This window comes from Eptatretus burgeri, chromosome 21 (genome assembly GCF_056783735.1).
Source record: "Eptatretus burgeri isolate ZD-2024b chromosome 21, Ebu_testis_v1, whole genome shotgun sequence".
In the NCBI taxonomy this organism is placed as follows: Eukaryota; Metazoa; Chordata; class Myxini; order Myxiniformes; family Myxinidae; genus Eptatretus; species Eptatretus burgeri.
The window spans coordinates 1122649-1132424 of NC_140981.1; the positions used below are offsets into that span (position 1 = coordinate 1122649).

The 9776-nt window shown below is 46.5% G+C and overlaps 1 protein-coding gene across 1 annotated transcript in view; it reads right to left on the reverse strand.

The window, feature by feature from the left end:
* LOC147008118 (cyclin-dependent kinase 6-like) overlaps positions 1-9762 on the reverse strand; it is a 31655-nt gene extending 21893 nt beyond the window's left edge. Inside the window, exon 1 of the mRNA XM_085865638.1 lies at positions 9724-9762. The gene's annotated coding sequence lies outside the window, so the exon portion shown is untranslated. The remainder of the gene's footprint in view (positions 1-9723) is intronic.
* Between the last annotated feature and the right edge of the window lie 14 nt (positions 9763-9776).

The following is a 9776-nucleotide window of genomic DNA, read 5'->3' on the forward strand; positions in this document are numbered from 1 at the left end:
GCACGTACCATGATTAGGAAGCAGCACGTACCATGATTAGGAAGGTTATGAAGCAGCACGTACCATTATTAGGAAGGAAGCAGCACGTACCATGATTAGGAAGCAGCACGTACCATGATTATGAAGGAAGCAGCATGTACCATGATTATGAAGGAAGCAGCACGTGCCATGATTAGGAAGGAAGCAGCACGTACCATGATTAGGAAGGAAGCAGCACGTACCATGATTAGGAAGGAAGCAGCACGTACCATGATTAGGAAGGAAGCAGCACGTACCATGATTAGGAAGGAAGCAGCACGTACCATGATTAGGAAGGAAGCAGCACGTATCATGATTAGGAAGGATGCAGCACGTACCATGATGAGGAAGGAAGCAGCACGTATCATGATTAGGAAGGATGCAGCACGTACCATGATTAGGAAGGATGCAGCACGTACCATGATGAGGAAGGAAGCAGCACGTATCATGATTAGGAAGGAAGCAGCACGTACCATGATTAGGAAGGAAGCAGCACGTACCATGATTAGGAAGGAAGCAGCACGTATCATGATTAGGAAGGATGCAGCACGTACCATGATTAGGAAGGAAGCAGCACGTACCATGATTAGGAAGGATGCAGCACGTACCATTATTAGGAAGGAAGCAGCACGTACCATGATGAGGAAGGAAGCAGCACGTATCATGATTAGGAAGGATGCAGCACGTACCATGATTAGGAAGGAAGCAGCACGTACCATGATGAGGAAGGAAGCAGCACGTACCATGATTAGGAAGGATGCAGCACGTACCATGATTAGGAAGGAAGCAGCACGTACCATGATGAGGAAGGATGCAGCACGTACCATGATTAGGAAGGATGCAGCACGTACCATGATTAGGAAGGAAGCAGCACGTACCATGATGAGGAAGGAAGCAGCACGTACCATGATTAGGAAGGATGCAGCACGTACTATGATTAGGAAGGAAGCAGCACGTACCATGATGAGTAAGGATGCAGCACGTACCATGATTAGGAAGGATGCAGCACGTACCATGATTAGGAAGGAAGCAGCACGTTCCATGATGAGGAAGGATGCAGCACGTACCATGATTAGGAAGGAAGCAGCACGTACCATGATTAGGAAGGAAGCAGCACGTACCATTATTAGGAAGGAAGCAGCACGTACCATGATTAGGAAGGTTAGGAAGCAGCACGTACCATTATTAGGAAGGAAGAAGCACGTATCATGATTAGGAAGCAGCACGTACCATGATTAGGAAGGAAGCAGCACGTCCATGATAAGTAAGGAAGCAGCACGTACCATGATTAGGAAGGAAGCAGCACGTACCATGATTAGGAAGGAAGCAGCACGTACTATGATTAGGAAGGAAGCAGCACGTACCATGATTTGGAAGGAAGCAGCACGTACCATGATTAGGAAGGAAGCAGCACATACCATGATTAGGAAGGAAGCAGCACGTACCATTATTAGGAAGGAAGCAGCACGTACCATTATTAGGAAGGAAGCAGCACGCACCATGATTAGGAAGCAGCACGTACCATGATTAGGAAGGAAGCAGCACGTACCATGATTAGGAAGGAAGCAGCACGTACCATTATTAGGAAGGAAGCAGCACGTACCATTATTAGGAAGGAAGCAGCACTTACCATGATTAGGAAGCAGCACGTACCATGATTAGGAAGGAAGCAGCACATACGATGATTAGGAAGGAAGCAGCACGTACCATTATTAGGAAGGAAGCAGCACGTACCATTATTAGGAAGGAAGCAGCACGTACCATGATTAGGAAGCAGCACGTACCATGATTAGGAAGGAAGCAGCACGTACCATGATTAGGAAGGAAGCAGCACGTACCATGATTAGGAAGGAAGCAGCACGTACCATGATTAGGAAGGAAGCAGCACGTACCATGATTAGGAAGGAAGCAGCACGTACCATGATTAGGAAGGAAGCAGCACGTACCATGATTAGGAAGGAAGCAGCACGTACCATGATTAGGAAGGAAGCAGCACGTACCATGATTCGGAAGGAAGCAGCACGTACCATTATTAGGAAGGAAGCAGCACGTACCATTAATAGGAAGGACGCAGCACGTACCATGATTAGGAAGGTTATGAAGCAGCATCGTACCATTATTAGGAAGGAAGCAGCACGTACCATGATTAGGAAGCAGCAAGTACCATGATTAGGAAGGAAGCAGCACATTCCATGATTAGGAAGGAAGCAGCACGTACTCATGATTAGGAAGGAAGCAGCACGTAACATGATTAGGAAGGAAGCAGCACGTACCATGATTAGGAAGGAAGCAGCACGTACCATTATTAGGAAGGAAGCAGCACGTACCATGATTAGGAAGGTTAGGAAGCAGCACGTACCATTATTAGGAAGGAAGAAGCACGTACCTATGATTAGGAAGCAGCACGTACCATGATTAGGAAGGAAGCAGCACATCCATGATAAGGAAGGAAGCAGCACGTACCATGATTAGGGAAGGAATCAGCACGTACCATGATTAGGAAGGAAGCAGCACGTACCATGATTAGGAAGGAAGCAGCAGGTACCATTATTAGGAAGGAAGCAGCACATACCATGATTAGGAAGGAAACAGCACGTACTCATTATTAGGAAGGAAGCAGCACGTACCATTATTAGGAAGGAAGCAGCACGTACCATGATTAGGAAGCAGCACGCACCATGATTAGGAAGGAAGCAGCACGTACCATGATTAGGAAGGAAGCAGCACGTACCATGATTAGGAAGGAAGCAGCACATACCATGATTAGGAAGGAAGCAGCACGTACCATGATTAGGAAGCAGCACGTACCATGATTAGGAAGGAAGCAGCACGTACCATGATTAGGAAGGAAGCAGCACGTACCATTATTAGGAAGGAAGCAGCACGCACTCATTATTAGGAAGGAAGCAGCACGTACCATGATTAGGAAGCAGCACGTACCATGATTAGGAAGGAAGCAGCACATACCATGATTAGGAAGGAAGCAGCACGTGCCATGATTAGGAAGGAAGCAGCACATACCATGATTTGGAAGGAAGCAGCACGTACCATTATTAGGGAAGGAAGCAGCACGTACCATTATTAGGAAGGAAGCAGCACGTACCATTATTAGGAAGGAAGCAGCACGTACCATGATTAGGGAAGCAGCACGTACCATGATTAGGAAGGAAGCAGCACATACCATGATTAGGAAGGAAGCAGCACGTACCATGATTAGGAAGGAAGCAGCACGTACCATGATTAGGAAGCAGCACGTACCATGATTAGGGAAGGAAGCAGCACGTACCATTATTCGGAAGGAAGCAGCACGTACCATGATTAGGAAGGTAAGGAAGCAGCACATACCATTATTAGAAAGGAAGCAGCACGTACCATGATTAGGAAGCAGCACGTACCATGATTAGGGAAGGTTATGAAGCAGCACGTACCATTATTAGGAAGGAAGCAGCACGTACCATGATTAGGAAGCAGCACGTACCATGATTATGAAGGAAGCAGCATATACCATCATTATGAAGGAAGCAGCACGTACTCATGATTTGGAAGGAAGCAGCACGTACCATGATTAGGAAGGAAGCAGCACGTATCATGATTAGGAAGGAAGCAGCACGTACCATTATTAGGAAGGAAGCAGCACGAACCATGATTATGAAGCAGCACGTACCATGATTAGGAAGGAAGCAGCACGTACCATGATTAGGAAGGAAGCAGCACGTACCATGATTAGGAAGGAAGCAGCACGTACCATGATTAGGAAGGAAGCAGCACGTACCATTATTAGGAAGGAAGCAGCACGTACCATGATTAGGAAGGTTAGGAAGCAGCACATACCATTATTAGAAAGGAAGCAGCACGTACCATGATTAGGAAGCAGCACGTACCATGATTCGGAAGGTTATGAAGCAGCACGTACCATTATTAGGAAGGAAGCAGCACGTACCATGATTAGGAAGCAGCACGTACCATGATTATGAAGGAAGCAGCATGTACCATGATTATGAAGGAAGCAGCACGTACCATGATTAGGAAGGAAGCAGCACGTACCATGATTAGGAAGGAAGCAGCACGTACCATGATTAGGAAGGAAGCAGCACGTACCATGATTAGGAAGGAAGCAGCACGTACCATGATTAGGAAGGAAGCAGCACGTACCATGATTCGGAAGGAAGCAGCACGTACCATGATGAGGAAGGAAGCAGCACGTACCATGATTAGGAAGGAAGCAGCACGTATCATGATTAGGAAGGATGCAGCACGTACCATGATGAGGAAGGAAGCAGCACGTATCATGATTAGGAAGGATGCAGCACGTACCATGATTAGGAAGGATGCAGCACGTATCATGATTAGGAAGGATGCAGCACGTACCATGATTAGGAAGGAAGCAGCACGTACCATGATTAGGAAGGATGCAGCACGTACCATTATTAGGAAGGAAGCAGCACGTACCATTATTAGGAAGGAAGCAGCACGTACCATGATTAGGAAGCAGCACGTACCATGATTAGGAAGGTTATGAAGCAGCACGTACCATTATTAGGAAGGAAGCAGCACGTACCATGATTAGGAAGCAGCACGTACCATGATTATGAAGGAAGCAGCATGTACCATGATTATGAAGGAAGCAGCACGTACCATGATTAGGAAGGAAGCAGCACGTACCATGATTAGGAAGGAAGCAGCACGTACCATGATTAGGAAGGAAGCAGCACGTACCATGATTAGGAAGGAAGCAGCACGTACCATGATTAGGAAGGAAGCAGCACGTACCATGATTAGGAAGGAAGCAGCACGTACCATGATTAGGAAGGAAGCAGCACGTACCATGATTAGGAAGGAAGCAGCACGTACCATGATTAGGAAGGAAGCAGCACGTACCATGATGAGGAAGGAAGCAGCACGTATCATGATTAGGAAGGATGCAGCACGTACCATGATTAGGAAGGAAGCAGCACGTATCATGATTAGGAAGGATGCAGCACGTACCATGATTAGGAAGGAAGCAGCACGTATCATGATTAGGAAGGATGCAGCACGTACCATGATTAGGAAGGAAGCAGCACGTACCATGATTAGGAAGGAAGCAGCACGTATCATGATTAGGAAGGATGCAGCACGTACCATGATTAGGAAGGAAGCAGCACGTACCATGATGAGGAAGGAAGCAGCACGTATCATGATTAGGAAGGATGCAGCACGTACCATGATTAGGAAGGAAGCAGCACGTACCATGATTAGGAAGGAAGCAGCACGTACCATGATTAGGAAGGAAGCAGCACATACCATGATTAGGAAGGAAGCAGCACGTACCATGATTAGGAAGGAAGCAGCACGTACCATGATTAGGAAGGAAGCAGCACGTACCATGATTAGGAAGGAAGCAGCACGTACCATGATTAGGAAGGAAGCAGCACGTACCATGATTAGGAAGGAAGCAGCACGTACCATGATTAGGAAGGAAGCAGCACGTACCATGATTAGGAAGCAGCACGTACCATGATTAGGAAGGAAGCAGCACGTACCATGATTAGGAAGGAAGCAGCACGTACCATGATTAGGAAGGAAGCAGCACGTACCATGATTAGGAAGGAAGCAGCACGTACCATGATTAGGAAGGATGCAGCACGTACCATGATTAGGAAGGAAGCAGCACGTACCATGATTAGGAAGGATGCAGCACGTACCATTATTAGGAAGGAAGCAGCACGTACCATGATGAGGAAGGAAGCAGCACGTATCATGATTAGGAAGGATGCAGCACGTACCATGATTAGGAAGGAAGCAGCACGTACCATGATGAGGAAGGAAGCAGCACGTACCATGATTAGGAAGGATGCAGCACGTACCATGATTAGGAAGGAAGCAGCACGTACCATTATTAGGAAGGAAGCAGCACGTACCATGATTAGGAAGGAAGCAGCACATACCATGATTAGGAAGGAAGCAGCACGTACCATGATTAGGAAGGAAGCAGCACGTACCATGATTAGGAAGGAAGCAGCACGTACCATGATTAGGAGAGAGATGGAGAGAGAGAGAGAGAGAGAGAGAGAGAGAGAGAGAGAGAGAGAGAGAGAGAGAGAGAGAGAGAGAGAGAGAGAGAGAGGGAGGTCGAGAGGGGGAGACAGAGAGAAGGGGGAGGAAGGGAAGGAGAGAGAGAGAGAGAGAGAGAGAGAGAGAGAGAGAGAGAGAGAGAGAGAGAGAGAGAGAGAGAGAGAGAGAGAGAGAGAGAGAGAGAGAGAGAGAGAGAGAGAGAGAGAGAGAGAGAGAGAGAGAGAGAGAGAGAGAGAGAGAGAGAGAGAGAGAGAGAGAGAAGCAGCACGTACCATGATGAGGAAGGAAGCAGCACGTATCATGATTAGGAAGCAGTACGTTCTAGTTTCATGTGCTGGGATGACGAGGCCTGTTCAGCCTGGAGGAGGGATGTACTCTCCCGAGTGTAGTTCTAGTTTAATGTGGTCGGATGACTAGGCCACGGTTAGAAACATCGACCTCGAGACTCAGAGAGAGAGAGAGAGAGAGAGAGAGAGAGAGCCCTCGAACAACAACCACACTACGTCTGGTTCAGGGGACGCTTTACCCCTCCCCCCCAAGCCACAAACTATTCAAGTGGTTATTTCACTTTATAATTAGTTGTTTAAACAAATAACTCACCACGTTTGAACGAACTTCGCGTCCAACGGTCAGGCCGTTGGTGTGAATGCACAGGTGTGATTCAGAAATGCAAATGAATAAAACACCAAATACACACCTGGAGGGGATTAACGGGAGGGTTTCAACACCACTCATTCACCCTGTAATAAAATAATAAATAAAAACAACAACAACAGGATTGCCAGATTTAAAAATGGAAATGTCGGATTTGAACCTCAAAATTATGGTATTTTTTAAAACGTTAACCCACAATGCACAGCGACATTAACCCACAATGCACAGCGACATTTACCCACAATGCACAGCGACACATTTAAATTTGCAGCCGCAGACCATGGTCGTGTGTAAGAAACAATCCCCGTTACTTTCAGGATTTTCCCCGAGTCGACTCTGGTGACGTCATCACGTTCAGACACGATGGCGAGCCCTCCATTCAAAACCGTTGGTAAGGAACGGATTGCTTGGCAAGCGCTAGCGAGCTGCTTGGTAACCGGACACACGCTCGGACATCTGGACAGGATTTTCAGTACGTACAAAACCGCAGACAAAAGGAGAGTTTTTAAAATTAAACACCAAATGTTAATGACGAGTGTTGTCGTTGTCATGGAAACGTACCTTGTTCACTTTTACAATGTACACGGACTCAGACGTGAGATGTTCCGTGTACGAAGGTGGACATGTCCGTTTTATATAATTAATTTAAAGTGTCCGTGGACATAATAACAATCTCTGGGAGTTCCCCCGGCGGTCTCGATCCTCGCGGTGTTTCACGATGAAGACGATTTTAATGTTTATATTTACCTCACATGAAACGTGTGTGTGACGTGTCGACATGTTTGATGATATTTGAAAAGTCTGACGAACACGGAAAGGTTTTTTTTTGTTAATGAAAGACCAAGAGATCTTCCCTACTGTGTAAAACGTGACAATTCACGTGTGCCTTCATTGGGCGGTGTATATTAGATCGCTGCTGCGATCGCTGCAAGCAAAACATGCATCACCTCGTTTGAGTTGAAATCAAAATGGATCTTTGTTTCCTCAAAACGGTTTCGTTATTTGAATTGTGTCCCACAGGTGTGTATAGTAAGGGTGTGTACCACAGGTGTGTATAGTAAGGGTGTGTACCACAGGTGTGTATAGTAAGGGTGTGTACCACAGGTGTGTATAGTAAGGGTGTGTACTACAGGTGTGTATATTAAGGGTGTGTACTACAGGTGTGTATAGTAAGGGTGTGTACTACAGGTGTGTATAGTAAGGGTGTGTACTACAGGTGTGTATAGTAAGGGTGTGTACTACAGGTGTGTATAGTAAGGGTGTGTACCACAGGTGTGTATAGCAAGGCTGTGTACCACAGGTGTGTATAGTAAGGCTGTGTACCACAAGTGTGTATAGTAAGGCTGTGTACCACAAGTGTGTATAGTAAGGCTGTGTACCACAAGTGTGTATAGTAAGGGTGTGTACCACAGGTGTGTATAGTAAGGGTGTGTACCACAGGTGTGTATAGTAAGGCTGTGTACCACAAGTGTGTATAGTAAGGGTGTGTACCACAAGTGTGTATAGTAAGGCTGTGTACCACAAGTGTGTATAGTAAGGGTGTGTACCACAGGTGTGTATAGTAAGGCTGTGTACCACAGGTGTGTATAGTAAGGCTGTGTACCACAAGTGTGTATAGTAAGGCTGTGTACCACAAGTGTGTATAGTAAGGGTGTGTACCACAGGTGTGTATAGTAAGGGTGTGTACCACAGGTGTGTATAGTAAGGGTGTGTACCACAGGTGTGTATAGTAAGGGTGTGTACCACAGGTGTGTATAGTAAGGCTGTGTACCACAAGGGTGTATAGTAAGGGTGTGTACCACAAGTGTGTATAGTAAGGCTGTGTACCACAAGTGTGTATAGTAAGGCTGTGTACCACAAGTGTGTATAGTAAGGGTGTGTACCACAGGTGTGTATAGTAAGGGTGTGTACCACAGGTGTGTATAGTAAGGCTGTGTACCACAAGTGTGTATAGTAAGGGTGTGTACCACAAGTGTGTATAGTAAGGCTGTGTACCACAAGTGTGTATAGTAAGGCTGTGTACCACAAGTGTGTATAGTAAGGGTGTGTACCACAAGTGTGTATAGTAAGGGTGTGTACCACAGGTGTGTATAGTAAGGGTGTGTACCACAAGTGTGTATAGTAAGGCTGTGTACCACAAGTGTGTATAGTAAGGGTGTGTACCACAGGTGTGTATAGTAAGGGTGTGTACCACAGGTGTGTATAGTAAGGGTGTGTACCACAAGTGTGTAGAGTAAGGCTGTGTACCACAAGTGTGTATAGTAAGGGTGTGTACCACAAGTGTGTATAGTAAGGGTGTGTACCACAGGTGTGTATAGTAAGGGTGTGTACCACAAGTGTGTATAGTAAGGCTGTGTACCACAAGTGTGTATAGTAAGGGTGTGTACCACAGGTGTGTATAGTAAGGGTGTGTACCACAGGTGTGTATAGTAAGGGTGTGTATCACAGGTGTGTATGCTAAGGGTGATGCAAAGATGTCAATTTTAACGTGGAACGTGTCCTTCAAGGTGAGATCATCACCTCAGTCGGAGCATATACAGAGACAGAAACACGACACCCAAGGAGTGATGAATCCTTCGTCTTATTACACGCTCATTGACCGGTGTTACCTCAATTATCAATGGAGTCAGCTTATTGGACACAGCTACAGCAACTCCTTGGGTATGGTAACCATCAGAGCGACCAGACCAATAGTAGGTGGAACCACCCGCCATGATCTCGCTGCAATACGGTCTTCGAACCTCACAGAGAGCTGCAATCCCGATGTTCAAACGCTTGAGCTCAGATGATAACGGAGACAGGTGATCATCCTCTCTTGGAGAAAGGACGTTCCAGGCACCCACCCGAAGGGACCACCTCAGGTTAATCCAAGGAGACCGCCGTCTGGTGGACGACACCTCAGCACCACAATCTGACCAGGGAAAGTTACCCCGTGATTTCCCTCCGGTGGCCAAAATACAAATCCCGCCACGAACCTCTTAATAAGAAGTAACCCACCTGCAGGAGGACGTCTACAGACACGAGATCTGGATGGCCGTTGGCTCACAAGG